Consider the following 7,500-nt stretch of genomic DNA (forward strand, 5'->3'; position numbering starts at 1 on the left):
CCAGTTCACGGATGAGATTGAATATTACATGTGATCAAATTGTTTTCTTTAACGTTCTTGTATTCAGGATGGTGCTCTGATTCTAAAGTTTTTTAATGGTTACAGTGGGCAGTTCCAAGTCCCTGGTGCCCAAATCGGCTCCTGGCTTGGAACATCTTGGCTGCCATGACCACCCCCCGATCACAGCCGCGACATCTGTAAAAGCAGGGAAAGCAGGTCAAGATTTTGCTGAAGCTTCAAAGGGGACCAGAAGTTTTTGTTTAAAACCAAAAAGGTCGTTAATGTTACTAATGTAGCACGGAAACCATTACGTGAGACAAATGTAGCTAAGGCTTGAGATTCGGAACGGTTTTAAGGCGTATTTTCTGATAAATTTTTCGGTTTTTCATTTTCTTCATGTCATTTTTGGGAATGAGATAATTCCTCTTGGATTAACCGCGCGTGCGTGTGTGTGTGTGTGAACAAATTTCATCTTGAATCCTTTGAAGTTCTTACGAAGGGAAGAATGCGGGGAACTACACAGGAAAAAATCAAAATTTAGAATTGATTCAGAGAAAAACGTATTCTGGGAAGTCTATTTCCCCCCATTCAACGAATGGTTAAACTGTTTTTAACAGAATCCGAACTGATTACAGAGTAAATTTTGAGTAGCGTCTTTACCCGACAGATATTTATTTATTCGTTTCTATTTCATTCTAGCTATCCTCCCACAAAGGTCCTCTTCGGCAAGAACAGGGATCGGATCGACACTACGGGGAAATCGCTGCTTTTTACCCTTGGAGATTACTGGGTCTTGAACGTTACCTGCTGTCCCTAGGTCGCAAGATCCTCCTGACAGAGGGGGTCATTCCCGTGTCATCGCCAAAACTTGCGGAAACGTTTTTTTCACCAATGAACGTTCGTAGCTCCTCGTTTTGTTAAGTCACGTTCCGTTCTAGTGTTTGCTGATTGTAGTGTCTACAAAACACTGGAGGAGACCAAGTACCCTTTCAAAAAGTTATAGGGAAACGCTCGATGTCTAGTCTAGTATTTTACGCTGATAACGTCTCATAATAAAATTTAATGCACAATAAAATATAGCACTCTAAGGTCATGAATTCGGAGTTGTTTTTCTAATACAGTAATGAATGTGCCTGCGGGAAAAATATGAAGGTTATGAAAAGGTTCTAGTTATAAGATAAGGAAGTAGAAGGATTTCAAGTATAAAATTCGGCTTCTACAATAAAGGTACTTTGATTACTATGGTTATTATAAAGCAAAAAAAATAGTAGAGGCGTGGTACTTTTTTTTGACACACACACACACACACGCACACACACACACACACACAACACCACACACACCACCACACACACACACACACACACACACACACACACACACACACACACAACACACAGACACACAGACACACACACACCCACACAACACACACCCACACATATATATATGTGTGTGTGTGTGTGTGTGTATACATATATATACATATACATACACACACACACGCACGCACGCACGCACGCACGCCCACACACACACACACACCACACCACACACACACCACACAAAAACACACACACCCCAATATTTTATATATATATATTTTATATATATATATTATATATTTTTTTTTTTTTTTTTTTTTTTTTTTTTTTTTTTTATTCTTACGGTAGGTTCATGGTTGAGCCGCCGTGGCACATCATGATACTTAATTGTAGTTTTTCATGTTGTGATGCCTTGGAGTGAGTACATGTAGGGTCCCCAGTTCCTTTCCACGGAGAGTGCCGGTGTTACCTTTTAGGTAAACATTCTCTCTATTTTATCCCGGGGTTGGGACCAGCACTGACTTGGGCTGGCTTGGCCACCCAGTGGCTAGGTAGGCAGTCGAGGTGAAGTTCCTTGCCCAAGGGATAGTATGCATATATATATATATATATATATATATATATATATATATATATATTTTATATATATATATATATATATATGTTTATGTAATTAATATACTACATATATATGTATAAAATATATTATATATATATATATATAATATATGTTGTGTGTGTGTGTGTGTGTGTGTGTGTGTGTGTGTGTGTGTGGTGTGTGTTTTTGTGGTGTGTTGTGTGTGTATGTGTGTGTGTGGGGTGTGGGGTTGTGTGTGTGTGTGTACACGAACATGTGTGTACATGGATATGTTGTGTACACACATATACACACACGTTCATGTACACAAGTTGTGTTTACATATATAAAAAAGAAACAAAAAGATTTAAAAGTTTATTAGCCAGTAATGGAATGTATATAATATATATAATATATATATATATATTTTTATATAAAATTATATATATATATTGTATGTACATACATACATATATATATATATATATATATATATATATTAAATATATATATATATATATATATGCACATATATGTTGTTTATATATGCATGCATATATATGTATACACAAAACCCCCCCAAAAAAAAAAAAATATATTTTTTATACACACACATATATATAATATATTATATATATATATATATATATAATATATTATATATATTATATAATACACTTACATATATAGTTATATGTGTACACAAAAATATGTATATAAAAAATATAAAAACAAAAAAAAATATATATATATATATATTTTTTTTTCGTATAGAGCTGCGGTAGCCGAGTGGTTAAGCATCGGACTCAAAACTGTCACGACGGTGACTGAGTCGAGGGTTTGAGTCACCGGCCGGCGCGTTGTTCCCTTGGCAAGGACTTCACCTCGATTGCCTACCTAGCCACTGGGTACCAAGCCACCCATGTCGGTGCCGGTCCCCGGGACGATTAGAGGAGAGGGTTGGCGTCACGAAGGGGATCCGGCCATATAAGATATCTGCCAGAACCCAAAACAAACATGGCGACCCCATATAAGAATGGGATAAAGCTAGGAAAAAGAGATATATATATTCGTACAGACAACCCGGGGTCCCTACTCTTACCAGCGTGTCTCCAGTGCCCCCTTCCGTTTACACCGCTTGTTCCACTACTGGCTAATAACTTTTAATCTTTTTGTTTATTCGTTTTTTTGATATATGTAAAAACAAACTATCTTCATGTAAGCCAAACTTTCCTAATTAAAAGATAACAAACAGATAAACATGAAGCCGTCCAGTTATTCTCATAAATCGAACTGGCAAAGGTAAACAAACATTCTCACACTTGCACGCGATAAGATGGCTAAGATGCATTCGACTCTGCAGAGAACAAGACTTGCCTTCATGCCCGGTGTCGTCGTTGCAAGTCTGGGAGGATTAGCTGTTCCAGAGAGGGTGACTTTTATGGAAGGCGCTGTTACATGTGGCTGCCTGAGCATTTGCGTGTCTCGGAGAAGAGCTATGTATGGCAACATTATTACAAGAGGCGGAGCTTCTGCAGTAAGTAAGGAGGGGGTTTTGGTGAGTGTAAGGACGGCTCTGAAACTTTGTTGGGGTTAGTCAGCATAAGGATGAGCCGGATCTCGTGTTGTCTGCTTTATTGTGAATTTTATTTTCTCTTTTTGGTGGTGGGTTTCTGAGCATTGGGATGCCTCCGAATCTCGTGTTTTAATATCTTTTCTTCGTCGTTATATACTGAATGATAGAAATTACTCAAAGTTTTGATAATCGTTTCTTAGTTTTTATTTTGCATATTAGTCCGAGCTAAATGGATGATTATTGCTTATTTGCATGTACGGATAGTTAATATCAAGTTGATAAACAAACAAATTGGGTAAAAAGACACGTATATCTATAACATATATAATTCGCGTCAACAGATGGGAAACAGATGAAAATTTCTGCAAAGTGGTCTTACACAGCGATCAAAGGGGAAAAAAATCCTGGATTTAATCGACATGTCCGTCCTCGACTTCCTGATACAGAACGCCGACAGACACCATTACCCACAGGATACTAGGGATCCAATGCGTCCATAAAACTGGTCGACCCAAAGGCAAAAGTTGCTGAACGCGTCTGTTTTAAATTGATAAGCTTGTCAAGTCTTATTGATTATCAAAATTTCGTGATTTTTCAAACCCAAAATCATTTATTTGTCCCACCACAATATATATATATATATATATATATATATATTTTATATATATATATATATATGTTGTGTGTGTGTGTGTGTGTGTGGTGTGTGTGTGTGGGGTGTGTGTGTGTGTGTGTGTGTGTGTTTTTTGTGTTGTGTGTGTGTGTGTGTGTATTGTGTTGTTTGTGTGTGTGTGTGTGTGTGGTTTGTGGTGGGGTGTGTGTGTGTGTGTGTGTGTGTGTTGTGTGCACACTCACACACATACACATAGTTGTTTATTTTTTCATATTTTAGTTTTGGGAATCCATATGTTGATTATATGGATATCTTGGGTTCGCTGTTACAATGCTGCAGGGGAATTTATTTTTCAGTTATAAATTTTAATGCGCACACTCTGTTCTCTCCCTCTGGCCGTTGATATATATATATATATATATATATATATATATATATATATATATATTATATCATTCAAGTCACAAAATTTTTTTTTTATGAAAAAGAAAAATCATATGTCTACCCGTGCATATATACATACATGAATACTTGCATATGTGTGTATGAGTGTGACACACACACAACACCACACACCACACACACACACACACACACACACACACACACACACACATACATATATTATATTATATATATATATATTATATATTTTATAATAATATATGTATATATATATATAATATATTTTATATATTATAATATATGTATAAACACATAGATATATGATAATATAAAATAATATATATATTATATATATATAGATACATATATTATAATAATATATATATATATATATATATATATATATATATATATATAACCCCACACACCACACACCCCACACACACACCCCACACACACCCACACACACACACCACACACATATATATATATTAATATATATATATATATATATATGTTTGTGTGTTTGTATTCACATTCATATGTATATATATAATATATTTTTTATATATTATATATATATACATATTATATTAATATATATATATTATATATATAAATGTATATGTGTATGCATGTATATATATAATTTTATATATATTATATATAAAATAATATGTATATATATAATAATTTTTATATTTACATACATATATATATATATATATATAAACATACACGATATATATGTGTATGTTATCTATACCTACATATGTATATACAGATAGATACTAAAAGATAAGTTTTATAAACTGACAATATTGATGTTATATACAAATTGTGTATATTCATATGTACACATTTCTATATATTTATATATACATAAGGATGGCATATATTGCGGGAATTTGCATAAATCGACATGACCCCAACGCGCCTCCACCCCACCCCCCAGATCCGGGCGGCGCGCGCGCGCGGCTGGTCCTGCTGAGCGGGGGCGGGCTGTCCCGGGCCCTGAGGGAGCTCCTGGGCCTCGACCCGCTCGCCCCCGTGCTCGCCGACGCCCACCTCCGCGCCCTGGACCGCCGCCTCGCGCACGTCCTCGCCGCCCTCAGCGCCTGCAGCGAGAAGAAGGGTGGATGGCACAACGTGCTTTTCTGAATCTCTCTCTCTCTCTCTCTACCACGTTACCAAAGGGACTGCAGAACAGATTGATCGCGATGAGTGTGAAAATCCTTTTCCTTACCATTTTCATTTCTCTGGCAACTTCACATGCTTCATATTCTTCTCTATTTATAATTCCTATTTGATTTTTACTGTTATTATCACAAAATACTAAGATATTTACATTCACTCGACGAAAACCCAAATTTCCCAAAAAAAAAGTAAATATAAGTAAAAAAATAAACGAGATATTCTTATCGGCCCTTTTTATATACCTTTACATAACCGCGTTTGACATCACAGTATTTTGATTCAAAGATAGAAATTTTATTCAGCTTTTGTAATAAGGACTAGTCATCAATTACATTTCTCGTGGTAATACTTAGTAAAACTTGATAGATATTTCCCTTCTCCACTTTCTCAGACTTAACGACCAAACTTGTAAAATGGGGAGTCAGGCTTTCTTTCTCTTGACCTTTCAGCAAAAATGTCCGTCGACCAAACTTGCTTACACCTTAATCCTCCTTTCCGGAAAAGCCGTACGATAGAGCCGTAGGGCAGGTCCATTTCTTTTTATGGTGGAAGTAAAAAAGAAAAAAAAGGTAACAGACTGCATGGGAGTTGCTTTACGAAATTCCTAGAGTTGACTGGGGGAGACGTGTGCAACTTCCCTCAGCCTGACGGGTTCCTGGAATTCAGGAGATTATAGTGGCAAGGGGGTCTCTTGGCTCCATATCTGTAATTTAGAAGGTGTCTATTTTTGACGTCACTACATGAGCTCCTGATGCCGACGATCTACAGTTTCCTAAACGTTATTGAAGAGATGGCGTTATACTTTAATAATGAATAATAATTTCATAATGAAATAGACGAATATAAAGAGATATCTTTATGTGCGCATGAATCGTCATTTCTTCTTACATTTGTTTGTTTGTCCAAGAGGACCCTACCCGAGCATTTTCGACTGGGCCTTTAGGGAGGGCACAGTGTAAACATCGTGGGCAGAATCCTTCATCATTTCCATTCCTAAAACTGGTCAGGATGCTACCATACCACAGGCATAGCTGATACCTCTCTCCTGTTACATTTGCAAGCCAGTGAAATGAATGACTCGCTTCTGAACTCATTCTCCAGCAAGAGTTAATTCGTGTACTATCGGGGTAAGTGTTGGTTCCCGGTTTCCATTCTGTTCCGTGGAGAGAAGCCGTAAAAGGCTCCGTGAAACCGTTTTTGCGGTACTGAAGAAGTTAACCACCTTATGTAATACAAAACGAATGAAGATGAATGATACAGGTCATACCAATTATGATAAGATAAAATACATGCATGCATAAACACAACCATATCACCATATCCACATCCACACACACAAAAACGTGATACACCAAAAAATTCTTGTGATTGAAGCATTTACGACAAACCTAATAGCACCACTACCCTTATGCGCATCACTTCATATCCATCAACATAGCTGATTCACGTTTTAAATAAATAGTTTTTTGTTTTTTTTAGAAAGATATTCACACTCAAAGTTTATTTATGATGTCTTTATAGTCGTTGGTTAAAATTTACGCCCAACGTGGGGCTCGAACCCACGACCCCGAGATTAAGAGTCTCGTGCTCTACCGACTGAGCTAGCCGGGCTTAGTGCAAGAGAGAAGCTTCTTTAATATAATTTTTATAGCAATAGGTCTGTTCCTTTCAATAAGGTAATTGGGTTTATATGCTTTGTTACTATATCCTTGGTCTATAATGGTTTTTAACTATAATTACAGTAACTTCAAAGGAATTTAGTATTGGCGATTTTTTTTCGTGTGTGTGTGTTTGTGTGTGTGTGTGT

At 36.5% G+C, this 7,500-nt stretch overlaps 1 protein-coding gene and 1 non-coding gene across 2 annotated transcripts in view; both read right to left on the minus strand.

The window, feature by feature from the left end:
- Positions 1-7,500, minus strand: part of LOC119599283 (glycosaminoglycan xylosylkinase-like) — a 28,279-nt gene that overhangs the window by 14,870 nt on the left and 5,909 nt on the right. The gene's annotated exons all lie outside the window — the stretch shown is intronic.
- Trnak-cuu lies at positions 7,232-7,304 on the minus strand. The gene has a single exon. It is a non-coding gene; the product is annotated as a tRNA-Lys (tRNA).

Source organism: Penaeus monodon, chromosome 4, assembly GCF_015228065.2.
Source record: "Penaeus monodon isolate SGIC_2016 chromosome 4, NSTDA_Pmon_1, whole genome shotgun sequence".
In the NCBI taxonomy this organism is placed as follows: Eukaryota; Metazoa; Arthropoda; class Malacostraca; order Decapoda; family Penaeidae; genus Penaeus; species Penaeus monodon.